The sequence below is a fragment of the Dermacentor silvarum genome, chromosome 5 (assembly GCF_013339745.2).
Source record: "Dermacentor silvarum isolate Dsil-2018 chromosome 5, BIME_Dsil_1.4, whole genome shotgun sequence".
NCBI lineage: Eukaryota > Metazoa > Arthropoda > Arachnida > Ixodida > Ixodidae > Dermacentor > Dermacentor silvarum.
The window spans coordinates 60,231,307-60,249,782 of NC_051158.1; the positions used below are offsets into that span (position 1 = coordinate 60,231,307).

General features: G+C 48.3%; 1 long non-coding RNA gene across 1 annotated transcript; it reads right to left on the reverse strand.

The window, feature by feature from the left end:
- Positions 1-1,137: 1,137 nt before the first annotated feature.
- On the reverse strand, positions 1,138-18,092 carry LOC125945643 (uncharacterized). Its single transcript, XR_007467124.1, has 3 exons — positions 18,030-18,092; positions 8,906-9,016; positions 1,138-1,258 (listed from the first exon to the last, which is right to left on the reverse strand). It is a non-coding gene; the product is annotated as an uncharacterized LOC125945643 (long non-coding RNA).
- Positions 18,093-18,476: the final 384 nt, after the last annotated feature.

Consider the following 18,476-nt stretch of genomic DNA (forward strand, 5'->3'; position numbering starts at 1 on the left):
CTTCTTCCATAACACATATATCGTCGTCCAAGAGATACAGGTCTGATGTTCAGTCTCCTTAACGTCTAACTCGTGGTGGCAGCACTGGATCCACGGATGTCAGCATTGCCTTGGGATCCGTAAAGTAGCACAATGCGTACTTGGTGTCCCCCTATCGCCCGTTTGTAATGGAACTTTAGCCAACATTAACCCACTTTATTTCACCTGAATTCACTTCACTCCACATCACTCTAACGTCGCAGCCAGATGGCTGTGACGTGACGTGTGCAATGACACACGCACTAGGTAGACCATTAGTCAGCCAGAACGGTGAAGCCACCGTGACGTCGGAGAAGCGTGCTTGTCTCGCACCCCGGAGGCCCGGGTTCGATTTCCACTTAGACCCAAAAGTACCACAGTTTCTTTACAACGCCAATAATTCAGTTTGCGTACAGGAAACTACTTGCGAAATTTAACGTCAATCCGGGCATTTCTTGACGTGTTTTTACTCTTTGCGCCGTCGGCCATTTTTGGTACCATCGCTTGATGACAACAGATTTTCTGCCTCATTTCTGCCTCATATTATGCTTCCGCAGTTATAACTTTCACTAGAAAAAGAAGCAAGAAAACTGGTGACTTTAGCAATGGACGCAGTTCGTAAGTGGCTACGATAGCACACAACTGCATTTCTCTCTTTGTTTCATCTTTGTTGCGGTAAACATGTACTTTAGCAAGCACCAACTAGATCAAGAGCAAGTTCTTCTGAAGATCCAGCTATTCTGTGTGAACTACCGGAACTGCACGGAAGGAAAGCACGACGCGATGACAACATGAGGACGACGACGGCGACAGCTGCAGCCTGACAACAATGAGGACGCCATAACGGATTAGATGCTTTTGACAGTAAGACATTGCATGCAACATACGTTAACTATGCTAAATAAACCATGCATGGGCTAAGGCACAACGACGGTCACTGGAGCTTGACAAATAACGGACGGACAGAAGGACACAGCAAAATCTTTGTATAGTTCTGAAATTATGTCGGCCGTAACAAGCATGCGCAACTTGTATAGGCGAACTATATTTCATTTTAGTTATGCGTTACGCTTCAGATATACGCTGTGAAAGCTATTGCTTTAGAATGAACCATGGACTCACCCAAACACGATAACTTTACTCTCGTTAGCCAAACATGTCACTCTTTCGCATGGGTGATCCAGGTTTTCTACTTGTCCGTGAGACAGATAGTGGCCGTGATATTTACATACTTTGCATTCTATAGCAAAGAAAGGAGAAACTTGATTATAAAGAGAAGTTGGACAAATATGTGCTTTTCCGGAGAGCTCAGACACTCCTGCATGAAGGAAGTTCCTATAGAATCAGGAAAGAGACCATAAAAATCACAATGCATATACACAGTGCTATAGAATCGCAGTGATAACAGCTCAACAACTGCTGCATTGCTGTTAAAGACCAGGCGCAGTACGGAGGACACTGAATTCATTTTCACAAAGCCTTCATTTGAAATGTAGCGTAGTAAACATCATTTTACATGTAAATACTAAGTCCATATTTTTCACTAACATCTTTTTCTTTTCTTCCACCCTCTCTCTCTCAGAGCCTTTGAATTCCTCATCCCCTCCCCCACGCAAACAAGCATGTAAGTGACTTAACACACGACGGCAGAATTTTCTATGTTTCATTAAAGAGCTTTCTTTCTTTCTTTCTCGCATCCACATGACATAAGCGAACAGCTGACGCTCAAGGAAGTATATCAATGAAAAGACGGCGATAGTATTCACTTAATAAAGAATTTTACAGGGAAACCGTTAATGCGAGTAGATGCGTTTAAAAAGGTTTTATGTCCATTTACACGGTTTTCTGAAAAAGAAAATTACTTACAAAATTTACATTTGAATGAAATACACGGAATGTTAGGAGCAATATACAGGTAAATTTTGGAGTGTATGTGTCAATCACTGTTCAACTGAAAATTGCTTTACTCTCGTTTTTACCTGCTTTTCTTTTGTGCTGTTCCTACAGTGGTGACCCAGACGCACTTATGAGCCCGTCCACCCTGCCAACAGCAAGAGACGTTGTGACCACTTCCAGCACAAGTAAACCGGACGTGGCGGTGGTCCAATTCCACGTGGCGCTGTATTGTCAACACACCGTGGAGGTGTGGATCGCTCAGCTGGAGGAAAAGTCCTATGTTCGCGGAGTTACCTCGGAGACCACACGATATTACCACCTCTTCTCATCTCTGCCATCAGATGTGGCAGAGCGGTCGGTGTTATTCAGTTCAGCTAACTATGTAGTTACTCGATTATGCCGAATCGCGCCTGTGCCAAAGGCATGATCGAACGGCCACATTACCAGTTGAAAACTGCCCTTACGGCCTACCTCGACTGCGAACACTGGGTTGGCCACTTAGCCATGTATTGCTCGGTCTGCGAGCGGTCCATCGCAGTGAACTAGGCTGCTCGGGGGCCGTCCTCTTTTTTTGTGCTGCTTAGCGTCTTTTCCCCAACGATTTTTTCCCAACGATGCACCACCCCAGCCGTAATGCTACCTTAGGCGCATCTAGGACTGCGTGAAGGCTGTACGCCCTGGTTCCTCCTCGCATTTCAGACCATAACATCTTTGTGCAATCTGACGTCACGTCAGCCACTTACGCCTTTTCTTGGCGGGATGCCATCAAGCCACCTTTGACGCCGGCCTAACACGGGGCGTTTTGAGTCCTTCTACGAAGAGTGTAGTAAGCTTTTTCGAAGTGGTCGTGAGGAGGTAACCGGCTACGCTTCAGAAGAGGCCGAAAAGTTTGCCACAGATGGGCCCTCCCTGCGGACAAGTAGCAGGGTCGGGTCCGGATCGCTTCTTTTTCTGCGAGTGAGAAGCCCGTCGGCAGGTTGCACCTCCGCCGCGACGAGAGTACACCTATTGCTCGAGTGCGTCCTTTAAGTACTTCTCGTGGGAGCTCATTAACCGCTCGTTCAACAGTGATGATCACACTCTTTTGTTCAGAGGCAGCACTCGTGTTGTAGTTCAAGCCACGGTGCAGGACTGATAATTCTGCAGGACTTGGCTGGTAGCAGGATAAGTTGGATAACAAGAGCAGGATAACCGCCTCGTCGACGTCATTGGCAACCTTCGGACGTAGTCCGTCGAGTTTCCTGTCCTGAGAAGCCTGGCACTTCCGTTCTCTTAGAGAAGCAGTGAAGTTTGCGTGCAGCTGCACATCGGCAATCAAGGAACATCGGGAAAATCGGGAACCACTTAAACGAGGTGTACCCGTTCATTACTAATTGAAATTAAAAGAAGGTATTTAGAGCTACACACCACCTGACACAGAGTGAACGCCTGCTACAGCGGAGGGGTGACGTCACTCCCTCCTCTATCGCTACTCCTTTCCCGGCGCGCACCTGCTTCGTCACTTAGGGTGCCTAAAGCCCTATATTTATAAAAGTAGCGCCATTCTTAGATCTTGCCGCCACCGCGCTCACCCCGGCGCTTCCTCCTCGCCCTCTCTTAGCCGCCTCCTGTCGCCCCAGCCTCCTCCGCTCCCCTATTGGCCAATCCGTGTCACGTGGAAGTTCGCGTCGCGCTTTCGTATATTTTTTTCTTTCCAGCGCGCTCCGACTGCCATTCTCGGGCCTGTGCGACGAAAGTGCTGTACGCACAAACGGATCAAACGTGTTAGGGACAAGAACTTCGTTGTGATGGCATGCTGCTGCGCCTTAAGTTGCCGCAACCGACAAGGCGAGGGCAAAAGGCTTTTTTTTGTTTACCATCTGGCGCGCGCAAACGCTTGCTGCACACTTGATATTTGCGCCGTCTCGCATCGCGACGTCGCGTTGCTACTTCCAAAACGGCATTATTAAGACCAGTTACTTATTGACGAAGCAAAATCGCGCCTCAAAAACGTCTCCGCAGGGCGCGATTGAAGTTTTCCTCGGATTTCCTCTGGTAGCGCGTTAGCTGTCGTCTGCCACGGCAGGTCCGACGCAGGCGGCGCCACTGTCGATATCGCGCCTTGATCGCGCTGGTCGCGACGAGCGCGATAGTGGAACGGAGGAGGAGGGAAGTGGATGGCGCTACTTTTTATATATAGGGGCTTTAAGGGTGCCTCGATGCCAGCGCCGCCGTTCAGGATGGTGCCATCCTTTGACCACCCCCGCGCCGCCGCTTTCTCGCTGCGACGCCATCTTGAGTCACAGCGAGTGGTTGCGAGTGCTTGGTGCCGGTGCTTAGTTCAAGACACAGTGCGCGCGAATGCTTCGCTGACGCTTCTACTTGCTGGACAGTGTTCAGCCGCATGAATGACAAGCTTGTCAAGTGCATCGAGTCGACATGACGGGCTGTTGTGTTCCCAAGTGCACCGGATCGACGCGTAAAGGGCTTCGTTGTTTACGCTTCCCCCGGGACCCAGAGCGAAGGAAGAGATGGGAAGCCCAAGTAAAGCGGTATCACTGGAAGGCAACGGCTAGCTCCTACATTTGCGAGGTAAGTGTCAGGAAAGTTTAGACTATCGCATCGTGTTTTTCATTTAAATAAGAAATTATTCTCTGATCCTCGCTCACGTACCTACGTTCGCTCACGAACTAAGCACTGCACCGATGCTTTCTGAGTAGCCTATGGTTTGCGAGCGCGCGTCGCATATGCTTTTGCCGTTTTGATCGGCGCAGTCTATGCGAGTAGTACCCTTACTTCAAGGACTGACGAAAATGCTTCGCCGCGAAACAGCCTTACATTACTACAAATCGTCATGTAAACCACCTATTTTACTTTTTAACGGGAAGCACACATCGTGTGTCTCTTGTTTCTCCCCCCCCCCCTCAGTTTCCTTTTTCGCTACTGGTTATTTGGGACTAAAGAACGCAGTGCTTCTTCTGGGGAGAGCGGCTGTTGTGTACGTGGCAAGCGAAGCATTGTGATTTTCTCTATTATCAGCAGATATCTTGCGGATCTCAGGTTGTTACGTTATATAGCTGATTTTTTTAGACGAATATATTTGTAGCGTGGTGCTCGTAAGCCGATGGTCATTCGTGCTCATTCCCGATCGTAGTGGGTACTGTGACGGTCTTTAAATGCCTGTGCACGGTATGCCCAGGTGTAGTAGAGTTAAGGCGCATTATGGGACCAAAATGTTTCGGCGCTTTCTGGCATGGTGTCTGTTGTAGCCTATGCATTTCTTCGAAACGTGTGAAGCGAGGTAATACAGCATTACTTCTGCGAAAATTAGTTTGTAAGCACTGTAATGGGTTCTCTGTATTTACAAGGCAACTTTTCATATCAATAATCACTTTTGTTGTTTTACTTGTACTTAGAAACACTTTGAAGAGGACCAGTACGAGGGAAATCGACAGGATGGGCGCCGTCTGTTAAAGTCAACAGCCCTACATCACCATGGACTATATTTTCGAAGTGAAAAACATCGCTAATCTGTATTTCACTGTCTTAGTTTCATTTACGGTTTTTGTACGCGATATGTATGCAGTGTTGTTTATTTCTTCAATGTAGTTATCAGTGTTCTAATGGTTATTTATAAAATGTTCTGTACTCGCCATCGATGTGTTTGGCTGATGCGACGTATTCGATGGGAGCTGACGTATTCTGGCTGGATATCTTGATTAATATTACCCGCGGTTGCGTTTTCTTGTTTGTATTCTTGTTTTCGATTTATATTGTGTGTAATAAGGTTGATGTACTCACTTAACCCCCCCCCCCCATGTGATGAATAAATTACAAAAAAAACTCTCCCTCTCCCGAATTGTGTGTGTCGAGATTACGATGCGATTTTTTTTATCTCGTCTTTCAACATAACCTTCAGGCGCCACACAGTACATATAATTTTTCATGTACATATCTCTTTCATGATTGACTGTACTAGACATTATAAGTAAATGTATTTTGTGCATCGTTTGGTTTCTTGTGTGTACTACGCAAGATTGACACAGACAAGTTACGTTACATTTTTCTCTACAGCACTAACTAAACCTTATTTTCACATCGCAGTTATTTTTACACCAGCTTAATCCTGTCAGCACACAGTTTTGTGGGCAAAAAAAAGCAAAATTGCGCGTAGATATCGTCAAATAATTGCAACGAACGCGAAGAGCACGCGCAACGCAAGAGAAACTAACCGCCGTGCGCGAGTGGCTGGCTACGGTAAAGGAGGCGTGACGTGTAAACCAAAATACAACAGCGAAAAAGACAAACTTCCACACACAGGGGGTCGCAAACCTTATATACCAGGCATGGAAGCGCAAAAAATAGTGTGTATTTGAAACATACACACGGCATATTAAATGTGATTGAATTAGGCAACTAGGGGCATGTTCCCGGCGCCATACATTTACGTCTTGGACCTTCAACGAGTTAACGGCTATTGGATATAAAGATGTGCAGATGCGATACCGATAAAAAAATCCTCATCAAGGCAAAGCACTTGGAAGTGCGCCGCGAGTAACACTATTTATGAACGCAAGCGTAGCCGAGTCCAAGCTCGTGTGATTCAATATGGCGGCGCCAGCGGGGTTGTCTCCACCCTGAACGGCGGCGCTGGGCATCGAAGCACCCTATCGTCACTCGCTCGCGCGCGTCATCTGCGCGCCGGCGCTCGTTACATGCTCTCACGTCAGCGGGAGATGGGCGCGTAATGTGCGCTTCCTGTACCGTCCGCTAGGGGGCTACGCGTTGCACCTTCCTCAACCGCTCCCTCGCCTGCTCCTCTGTGCATGGCGGTTTCCCGCCAGATCCGTTCACTCGCTCCTCCGAGATCTATTTCCCACCCTACACCAGGATACACCAACGGCGAGGTGCGAATGCCACTAGCAGACACCTAAGTCAAGGGTTAGAGTCGTTTCTCATTTCACAGCGTAAACTCTTATGGGCTCATTCCAGTAGCCGTTTCGGTTTGCGATGATGTCCGCTGCCGCCGCCTCCACTGCCGGCGGCTGTGTCCGTAACCGCTATCGCCGGAAATGCGAAAAGCACTCGGTTCCCGCCGGGATCGAGCCCGTGCTCGCTGCGTGGGAGTCGGATACTCTACCACTGAGCCACGCAGGCGCTTGCTATCGGGTAGCGGAATAATGCCCTATAAATGCGACCTAGGCCGACGCGCAGGCGCAAACGACGAGATGCGATTTAAACGAGGCGCAATCAACGCGATCCCGAGCCTCCAACACTATGGTGTCGCTATCTAGTTAAGGCGCCTGCAAACGCAGCATGCGCAGGCGCAGATGACGAGATGCAATTCAGATGAAGCGCGCAATCAACACAATCCCGAGCCATCACCAGCATGGTGGCGCCACCTTGTTAAGGTGCCTGCAAACCCAGCGTGCCCGACATTGAATTTGCATACAACAGTTGTATGCTGCATGTAGCTGGACCTGGTTAACTCAAGCAGGCTAGGTGGTGTCCCCAGACCGCTTTGAAGATTCCAATAAACAATCATCAGCATCATCCTCATCAACAATAACAACGTACCGTGCCACGGGTCAAGGGATGTGAGATGTGCGCCACGTATTTTTGGATACTTCATCGGTACACGTTATGGCGTGAGCTCGCAAGGTACGAACCGCTGCTGAAGAAGCGAATCGTAGAGCTACGTGCGAGGCTACAACCAGGCATCATCGGGCTCAGCAGACTGCTGTGTAGAGAGCATTACAAGCTGCAGCTCGCCGTCGACGCTGCGCAGACAGTTAAGGTCATTCTCGCCAAAACGAGGCGAAGAGACTGCCGCGGAGACCCTGTTGTGCGTGGTGCCGAAATTGGAGCTACTCTTGAGCCCCTCCACCAGCTTACGCTTTGACTGCTGCGTATGCCGCGCAAGCCCGTCACCTTTTTTTTTTTTTTACAGCGAAAGCTGTATATGGCTAGGCGAAACGAAAAACCGTTCGTCCCATGTTTAGATAAACGTCTACCCTGGCTGCGCCGTCAGTTACGTCGTTCTCTACGTCACACCCAAGCGCGCGTGCCATTGGCAGCGCCATTAGTGACGTCATTAGCAAACGCTTTCCCGCCATTGCCATGTTGTCGCTGCTCTGTCCGCAATGCCTCCTCCTCGGCTCGCCGTTGTCGCATGTGTTCGATATGTCGAGTTAGCTCGGCGTCGTGGTTAGCAGCATCCGCCCGCCATTGGCGCTTGCGTTGCATTAGAAGCACAAACATGTAACCAATGACTTAGGAACGCTTCAATACAGCGTCGGGATTAACCCACTGCAAAACACCGGGGCCGCACGTTTCAGCTTTGCTGGTTTACCATCTGCACGGAGTTTTTGATGATATTGTTCTGAATCACTTTAAGATTACCTCATATTCTTTAAGCTAACATCCGTTTTGGCACCTGTGCTAAGGCAGTTTATACATAAGCCGATATACGTATATCTGTCACCGAAAATTGTTGTTCTACGTGTCGTTTTGTCCGCGGACGCGATCCGCCAGAACCTAGCCATATACAGCTTCACTGTAAAATAGACTGCTGCTGCTGCTGATGTTGATATCCTGCAACTGACGGTGGTCTACTCCGGACCACCGCCAGTTGCACTTTGCTCCTCGAAAACGCAGGACATGTGTGGAGTAAGTTCTTAAACAACACTTTGCTATGTGCTGAACGCTGTTTAAGTCGTGGATTAATCGTAGTCATTAATGCAACATTTCAGCGTGCTGTCCACGACTCTGCCTTCACAAATGCTGCCACGTGACATCATTATTATTACACGGCGGGATTCATGTTGCGCTACAGCGGGACATCATTTCTGTTAAGCAGCAACTAAAAATCTGTCCTTTTCATAGATAATGCTTAGCGTAGGAAGTGAGAGATTAGCGTGCACCTGGAGATACACAATACTAGAAAAGGTACAACAAATATGTTGCTAAGATCATTTTGTTGTTTGTTTTCTTTTCTTTTTGCTTTACTTACCTTTTGAAAATGTTACTCCTTTAGTAGCTAAGGCATTTGGTATGTCTGATAAAATAGAAACTACCAGCTGAATCGCAATCATGTTTCTGTTTCTTTTCCTGTTCACTGTGTCTGGAATGTAAGTCCCATTTGTGCAAGTGATTAAAAGAGCACCCGAGATGCGCAAAACATGAAAAAGAGATAGTGTTTGCATAAGAACGAAACCTTACAAGCCGTCTGAGGGCAATAGGCAACACATATCGCTTAAATTACATTTTAATAATTAACAGTGTTTTTGAATCAGCGACTTCAGATGCATTCTGCATTTGTTGATCCAAAACTGTTTTAGATATTAATAAACAAGACATTTGAGTGATGCTTTGCGCTATGCCTCCGCAAGGTTTGTGAGGATTGTTTTTAAAACTCGTTCAATTGAAATCACATGTGACCGAATCTGACGCCCGGTGATGTAGTGGGTGTCCTATTGCAGATTCTGTAACAAGCAACTCTGATCTAGGTACGAGAACCTTTCCTCAAAATACATAAAGTGGCCCACGTGAATTCGAGTTAGCTTTCTATTTATTGCGTAGTTATGATTCTTTTCCTAAATCAAGATGACATAACGTAACGGATTGCGTGTGTCCCATATTACGCGCGTATAATTAGAGATGTACATGGGTCACCGAGGAGTCGCGCCTTACACTCGTAGGCTGATTAGTTCGCTCCCTCATTCAAAGTTTTCCATGGGTATTTTTAAAACGAAGGTTAGGCCTTGCTGATAATGGAAAACATGAGAAATAATATTAGGGCGTAATAAGGATATTCATCTGTGAGTGTGTTCTGTGCGGTCGCTTCATGCTTGTTTTCCTGAAACGTTGTGCCACAGTGACGCTGCTGGACATGTAGATTTTTATTAGGACGAGATGTTCTTAAGTTCGTGTGTGTGCTGTGAGTGCAACTAATATGAGGTCGAAAAGGCTTCCGAAAAGTGTTTGATAGCTTTACGGTGAAAGTACTTACCACTTACAGCGCTTGCGAGGGCGCTGTGATCTCTTAAGACGTGTTCGTACAGGAATTTAGTGCCTTCTGGCTCTCCCTTCCCGAGAGCAGACGATGTGCCGAGTAAAGGAAGAAAAGTGCTGTTCTCGGTTAGCGGGTGAATTATTTTTTGCCACTAATGCAGCGTTGTTGACGGCAAGCGCAAACGAAACGTTAGTGCTGATGATGATTTATACAGTGCATTATTTTATGTGGATGACAATGAGTGAATACTTAATGTCCTACTAAAGCATCTACCCCGTGTGCGTCCACTGATGAGCCCATTCCCGATTGCGCGTATTGTTTTTCTTTCATTTTCTGGTAACAGAAGGTTCCTCTTACCACCTCAGTACTATGTGACGACGGTAACTACGTGCAGGCAGTCTGTCAATATTATTCCTTGCGGTGCCAATCAATATGTCTCTCTCATGTTTTCACGGCCTGTTGCAACCACCAGCTCTTCTGAACATGCAGGATACCTAGCCCTCGCAGATGCATAAGCAGCGGGAACAGTCATAGTTACATATCGATTAGGGGCGGCTCACTTAGCTGCGCTGTTGTCAAAGTGGCTTGTCGGTGACCGAATTAGTCATTCGGATAAAACAGGAGAGAAGTATTTAAAATTTTGCGCCCAAAGTACTTTTGTGTTTGGCACTTCAGCAAAACTGCCGTTGGTTAGGGATATTTCGTTGTGTTCGAAACCAAGATGCAGAAGACCTCTCAGCCTTGGACCTTAGTAGCGACGTCACTGATTCTACAGTTTTACTGCCCCAAATAAAGCAGTTTATCCGCGAGGACATTTCAGGTCAACTCTCTCTTGTCAGCCACGCACCTGCGCCGGTTAAATCTTTGGATCCATCGCCTCTTTACCGCATTGAGCCGCAAGTCGCCCAGGCACTACCGCCTGCCCCTCCGCAGCTGACAGACGCTGCGCCGCTGAGCTGGCAACCACTGGCATCCACCCGCGCGCTCTACTTGGTTCCGACGCCTACCGGACCACATACTTCTTCTGTATGCCGCCGCTGGCTTCATCGCCGGTTCCCGAGCCTCAATCGTCCAATAGACCTCCTGTCGTTAACCTATGGCGTACATTTGATAAATAACCCGTTTACCAATCTTTCCTTGCGTACGGCGACCTAGCACAATATAAAGCCTACTGCAACAGACACCGCTCGGTTTATTAGTCAATAAGGTACGTGCACCATTGAATTGGTTGTCCTCGCACGATCCTCCCGCGACATCATCCTTGGGTGGAATTTTCTTAGTTTGCATCAAGCTCTTGTCGACTGCACTCCTGCCGAACTGACACCATCGACGCCGCGCTATGACTCCGACGACTGTCACTGTTCTAAAGTGTTTACCGGCTGACGTTGACGTCATGTCTTTGTAAGCCATTCTGGTGCCTGTGGTTTCTCCTGCCATCGCCAAGACTTCTGTTTTATTTGCCCCATCTGCAGCTCGTGCGCGTCGTCAAAATTTGCGCCTCCCGTTTGCCGTAACCAACTGTTTGCGATATTTGTGCTTCCATATATGTATGCAGTGGCCATGTATATCCGTCGTCCCTAGTTCGTGGCGAGTGCTTCGCAAGCTTTGAACCTTTTGACAGAAGAAGAAGTAGTTTATTGATGTGAAAAAGTAGAGAGGTCGGCCGGAATATGGAGCATCTGGCCTGCTACTCTACGTAAGGGAAGGGGAGGAGGGGAAGAAAGAGGGTCATAATGGGGGATGATAATGGGAGGAACTAGGTGAAAGGACACATTGCACAGATGATTATCACAAGCGTGAGTCCAGGCCCGTGTCGCCTAAGAAGCGTGAAAAAGCACGCATTGCCTCTGTTGTCTGACAACTCTGTGGCCCTGCGCCTAGCAAGAGGTCCTCCGACAGTGGTCTATTATATAAATGCCTCAAGGTGGCTGCCAGTGTGAGTCTTTCGCGTGCATACTCAGGGCACATCACGAGCACATGGTCTATAGTCTCTATAACACCACACACTGAACATTCCGGGGAGTCTGTCCGTCCAATGATGTGCAAATATTTGCGCGTGAAAGCGACGCCTAGTCGCAGTCTGTGTATCAAGCATGTATGAGGGCGTGGAATTCCACGCACAACAGGAAATTGCATATCGGGATCCAGCCTTTTAAGGCGAACGTGACGAGTGTCTGGCTGGGCCCAGTATGTTTTCGTCGCACTCTTCATTAATTTCGACAGAAGGCATGTGATGTCTGGTCTAGAGAACGGCACTACAGTTCGCAGGCCATTGCTGAGGGCGCGCTTTGCTTCAGCATCGGCCATCTCATTACCATTGAGCCCACAGTGTCCTGGGATCCATTGGAACACTATGCGGTGGTGTTTTTCTTGAGCGCATGAAAGTAGCTCGGCGATCTGCAGTGCCAGAACCTGATATGCGGTGTGGCGCAGGAAGCATCTCAAAATTTGCAGCGCGGGTTTTGAGTCCGTGAAAATGCACCACTCTTGAGGTCTTTCCCCGCAGATGTGGCGAATCGCTTCCCGTATAGCCACAAGCTCTGCAGCGGTTGAAGTTGAATTATGATCCAGAATGAAACCTCGAGTCATCTGCTGGGCTGGTATCACCACAGCTGCTGTCGATGCCGTTGATGACGCGGACCCGTCTGTGTAAACACGAACATAGGTCTGGTATTCTGACCAGATGTATGCCAAAGTAAGTTGTTGTAGTCCGCTAACGGGAACCATTGATTTCTTTAGTATGCCGGGGACGTTCACGCATACCGAAGGTTGAGTCATCACCCATGGTGGTTTGACGGGGTCATATGGAAGGGCATAGCCTGATGTTATGTGGGGTAGATGGCTGCGGAGTGCACTTGTGAAACTGCTGTCCGACCGCTCATGTAGAACCGACGTCAATGGATGGCAATGGTGTCGTGTAAGTAAGCGTAGATATACTCGAAGTGGTTCGTGGGACAGGTATACCGATAATGGGCATACGCGGGCTTCCTCAATTGTGCCTTTGTTGGAGGCACGCCGTGGCAAGCCGAGGCATATTTTGAGTGCCTGCGCTTGAACGCTCTCTAATGTCCGTAAGCAGGAAATACTCAAATTTGAGAGTATCGGGAGGCTGTATCGAAAGTAGCCTATAAATAGAGACTGATAAAGTCGTAGTAGGGAGCCTTCCGCGGGGCCCCATTTCATGCCTGCTACGAAGCGAAGAACATGGCAAAACAGATTAAGTTTTTGCTTCAACATATTCACATGCCTCGACCACGACAAACCACGGTCAATGATAATGCCCAAGAATCTGTGGTGGGAGACATAAGGTATTATAACACCGTTAATGGAGATCGGATAGCGGCAGACGGATTTTCGCGTGAATGCAACCACAGCACATTTCTCAGCAGCTAAGAGCAAACCCTGCATTTTCACTCCTGCAATGCTTAGTGATGAGACATCACTCCCGATTAGTGCCATTCTCACCGATGCTCCTGTGGACATAATCTCCAATGCTGTCGCCTCCGACCTAACACCTGTACGCCAAAAAGAGATTGTCCAGCTCCTAGCGTTATCGCGCCTCTTTCGAGCACGACCTGCCTTCCTTAGTCCGTGCGTCAGTTGTTCACCGCATCGACACCGGTCAACAAGCTCCACTGCGCAAGCACCCAAACCATGTGGCAACCGCTTAACGGTGCGTAATCGACCAACAAGTGGACAAAATGCTGAAACGTGACATCATCCAGTCCTCCAGCAGTTTTCGGGGCCCTCCGGTAGCGCTGGTGAAGAAAACGGACGGGTTCATCAGGTTCTGCGTGTATTTCTGCCGGCTTATCCAAATAACAAGCATGAACGTCTATCCTCTGCCGCGCATCGACGATGTCCTTAACTGCTTGCAGGAACCACAATATTTTTATTCGTTCGATAGGCGCTGCGGATACAGGCAGGTGCCGATGGCTGAGGCTGATCGGGGCAAAAACGGCTTTTGAAACACCCGATGGTGTATAACAATTCCGCATCATGCCCTTCGGCCTCTGTAAAGCGCCAGCCACTTTCAAGTGTTTGATGGAGAAAGTTCTTCGAGGACTCAAGTGGAACACTACCATCGGGATTTAGACAAAATTGCGGTCACTTATACCAATTTTGCGTCCCACCTAGACCGCCTAGAGCACGCTGTGACCTTCCTCTCAACCGCCTGACTGCAACTCAACCTTAAAAAAAAATATAACTTCGCCGCTCGCAAGCTTGCTATTCTGGGGCATGTGGTTACGAAGGAAGGTATTATCCCGGAGCTTACAACAGCCATTACCGCGTTACCGAAAAGCAGCTATGATGAAAGAGCTCCGCAGCTTTATCGGTACATGTTCTATTCTCGACGCGTTGTCCGCCATTTGGGTTCAGTCATTGCCTCCATCACCAAGCGCCTTGCCGTTAGTAGTGCCGACCTCTCGACCTGATTCTCTGCGTGTGACCGCGCTTTAAAAAAACTGCACCGCCTCTTCACCTCGCCTCCAACACTGTGTAATGTAGTACGCGCGCCTAGTGTTTTCGGTAGCAGTTCGAAGACGATGACGACGACCCGTTCTGTGTTTACCAAAGAGCTCGAGCCATGTTTTGAGGCAACAACAACGACAACAGCTCAGGCTGTTCCCTCTGCTGCTAGCGGCTGATAGACTGGATTGATAAATATTTAATTAAATCTGATTGCATTTAGGGGGGGGAGCAGAGGAATCTAAGTGTTATAGTTATAATGAGATTACAACTGCGACACTTAGAACCCTCTGCTCCAAATGAAATCCACGTGTATGCTAGTGGTGCCGGGCTAGGCCCGGATCTTGCACAACTCAAGAATTGCATTGAAGAGTGCGTCGTTACGTATGCCAGCCATATTCTTACCTAAGCAGAGGCGACATACTCTGCAACATAAAATGAGTGCCTGGCAATTACTTGGGCGATATACATTTTTGGCCATGCGTATACAGGTGCCCGTTTGACGTTGGAACCGACCGCCATGCGCTATGCCAGTTGTCTTCACTAAAAGATCCAACTGGTCGCCTTGTTCGCTGGGCATTACGCCTACATGATTATGACATCCGCGTTTTTTAGTGCTCTGGCTTGTAGCATTTGGACGAAGCCACCCTTTCCCGTTTGCCCTTGCCTCCTTATTCTGTGTACTACTCACCTACAACATCTGTAATTCCTCCGCCCTCACTACCTCCGACATGCCGTCCAAGCAACGCAAGGACTCATGGGTGGCTTTGATTCTAGACTTTCTGTTTAACTGGATACCAGCTTCCACCTCTCGGACGCTGCGTCGTCAAACCAAGCACTTCACCATTCGATATGACATGCTGTACCACCACAACAACATCCCCGGCGGCCGCAAGTGGCTGCTGGTTATTCCCCGTCCACTGCGCGCCGACATCTGCTCCACATTTCACGATGACCCAAAGTGCGGCCAACCTGGCGTGTTAAAGACCTATTCTCGTCTTTGACTTTGGTACTACTGGCGTGTGAGGAACCGTTTTGTCCACCAGTATGTCCGGTCATGTTCCACATGCCAGTGTCGCAAAACTATCGCGACAGAGAGTTTTACGGAAGCGGACTCTCGGAAGAGGATCATCTCGCTGCCATCTTTTACCATGCCCAACCCAACTTTCGACCACGTTGGTCCAGACCTCTATGGTCCTCTTCCAAGTACTCACGACGGCAACCGCTGGATAATCATTGCCATCAACCATCTTACACGGTATGGTGAAACTTCGGCTCTTCTATCGGCCACAGCAAAAGATGTCGTCAGTTTCGTCCTTCACAACCGCATCCTACGGCATGGAGCGCTTTGTTCCAAGCGACTCTGGTCGTGTTTTTCTCTCCAGCATTATGAGAACATTGCTGCGCGAGTGTCACATAGTTCACCGCAACACCACTACATATCATGCCCAAACTAACGGATTGACAACGTTTTAACCGCATCCTCGGCGACATGCTGGCCATGTATGTTTCATGTGACCCCCCGAATTGGGATCGGGTTCTGCTCTTCGTCATATATACCTGCAATACTGCCACGCGAACCACTACTGGATGTTTCGCCTTTCTTTCTTCTTTACGGACACGAACCTTCAAGCACCATGGACACTATTATTATCTATGAAGCCGGCGCCTCAGAGTCCACGACTTTTTCCCGTGCGGCTAGATACGCCTATGAATTCTTCCAGCTTGCTCGTACGTTCAGCTCTCAAGGCCAGTGACGCCAGAAACATGACCCTTCCACTTCTGGTCAGGGCCAAGTTCTTTGCCAATCCACCTCTGAAGAATATGCTCGCAGGGATCCACAATGCCAGGCGTAGGGCTCGCGTGGGCTCTTCACGATTTTTACAATGGACGCCCCGACGTCCTTTACACGGACGCGGCTTGTTATCCTCCCTCTCCAAACCACTCTCACTTTGCAGCCTGCGCGGTGCCCGGCTAAGCGCGAATCGTCACCTCAGCGACCATCTCGACGTCCAAATCAGAAGCTGCGGAAGAAGCACATGACTCTCGCCATACAAACTGCGGATATCCGTGTAGTGGTCAGCGTCTCTAAGGAGGCAGAACACTCTCCTCCTAACTAACTTCCTTCGTGGCAGAGTGGCTTAGTCCACCCTGCATCTCCTTCCTCAACTCTCTTCCTTCGAGGACCACGATCTCATCGAACTCGCTTGGGTTTCATCTTAGGCCGAAATTTCGGGGAACGAGGCTGCCGACCTTATAGCTCGAGGTTTCGTCAACCGAGTGGCGGGCGCCTAGGACCAGATATGGCCAAGGAGGACCTTGCCATTTACCATGACCTCACGACATATTATCGCATGAGTAGCGACTTTACCCCCTCCTCACCTTCGTCTCACCCGCGAGCAGTCTACTGACTGGCGTCAACTGCAAACAGGCCCTTCCTCTAATCTTCACAGACTCTCACGTATGTGTCCGTGCGACTATGAGCCTAACTGACCCTCGGGCAATCTACCCGCCATTTTTGCCCACGTGCTATGGGGATATAGGGCATTCCCTCCTCCCTCTCACCTCCTACCATCTCCCTCACCGGAAGCGTGGGACCGCCTCCTGCGATCCACCGACAGCCGCATCCAGGCCGCAACCATCCTACAAGCCAAGGACATCGCAGGACGGCTCCGGCGGACTGCCACTCAATCAGTCGCAAGGCCAGTTCTGCCTTTGGCGAATAAAGTTGTCCTTTCTCCCTCTCGCTCCAGACTCAAGCAGTGCTACAACCATCCTGTGTTCTCCTGCGCCTATAGGGTCGAGAGAATGGCTCCTTTATCCGTGGAGAGTAAATGCATTGAAGAAAAATGACATCTGGCGGGTCAAAAAGTTTTCAGGCCATTCCCACTTCGCCTATCAGTCATGCGACGCCACAAATGGCTTGAAACCTCTCAAGCTGATGTGACTGTATGCACTAATTATGCATGCTTAGACCGAGTAAAAGAAAAATAATTCTATTTGAATCTATGATTTATTTTGTCATTAGCCCTCCATTATTGGTCGAAAGATTTCTGGCTGCACCCGCTACGCCTGTCTGTCACGCGACGTCCCAAAACCGCGAGAACTCACCACGTCCAAGTTACGTGCACGTGTTAATTATGCATTCTTATATCGAACATCGGGTATATTAACGTATATTCAGGCGACGTTCTACATTGCCTGAATGTTATTCACATTAACGTCGGTAGTGATCGGGAGATGGGTTCTGCCGGAACTTCTGCATAATTCCACCATATTTACGGTGAATACCATTTATTTAAATTTTAACTTCTGGCTTATATGACATTTTTGCAGATAAACCAAACCACATGTGATGAAATGATAGCTAGAGGGGTCTTCACAGTGCTCAAGGTCTGGTTCATTGTTTTTTGTTACAATGCCGTATTAGAATGCTTGGCTCTTCTATAAAGACATTGTAACGAGGAAAGAAATGTAATAAGCTAATTAGCGAGGTTTAGCTAGCAAAACAGGCATGAATAGTCTTACCTCGCGGCTTAGCTTATAAGTTTGCGTTATCGAAGAACAAACCTAATAATCTTATTCAGGACAAGAAATTATGGAAGCAATATTTTCCCGCATTTTCAAACTGGCTGCTATAACTGCTACGTACCTTTCGCGTGATAGGAGCGGGACACGTCTGCTATAGCAGCTGTAGGAAACGAATAACTGTTCTTCATTGCCGGAAAACGGCGGGAAGACGATTAAATGCCTTTGAAATGAAATACCAAGGCTTTAGTTTGACATTTCATTGTTTCAAAACTACATGCTTGGTATTTCACGGAGTGGAAGGCATCAGATAATTAATGTCATTAAAAATTGCTTCTTCGCCTAATATTTTTTTCTAGTGGACATTCTATTAAATGCAACATTAACCGAATAAACAACGCGACAACAGTAAATAACTGACTAATTACATACCTATGTTCTACTTTCATTTTTTGCAAAGGTTGCTGCGCACATAATAAATAAAAGAATCACCTGCTTTCTAACTGCCCGTGACGCCATCGATCAGGCATGCGGCGAGCGCGTCCCTCGATACCACGTATGGAAACAAAGC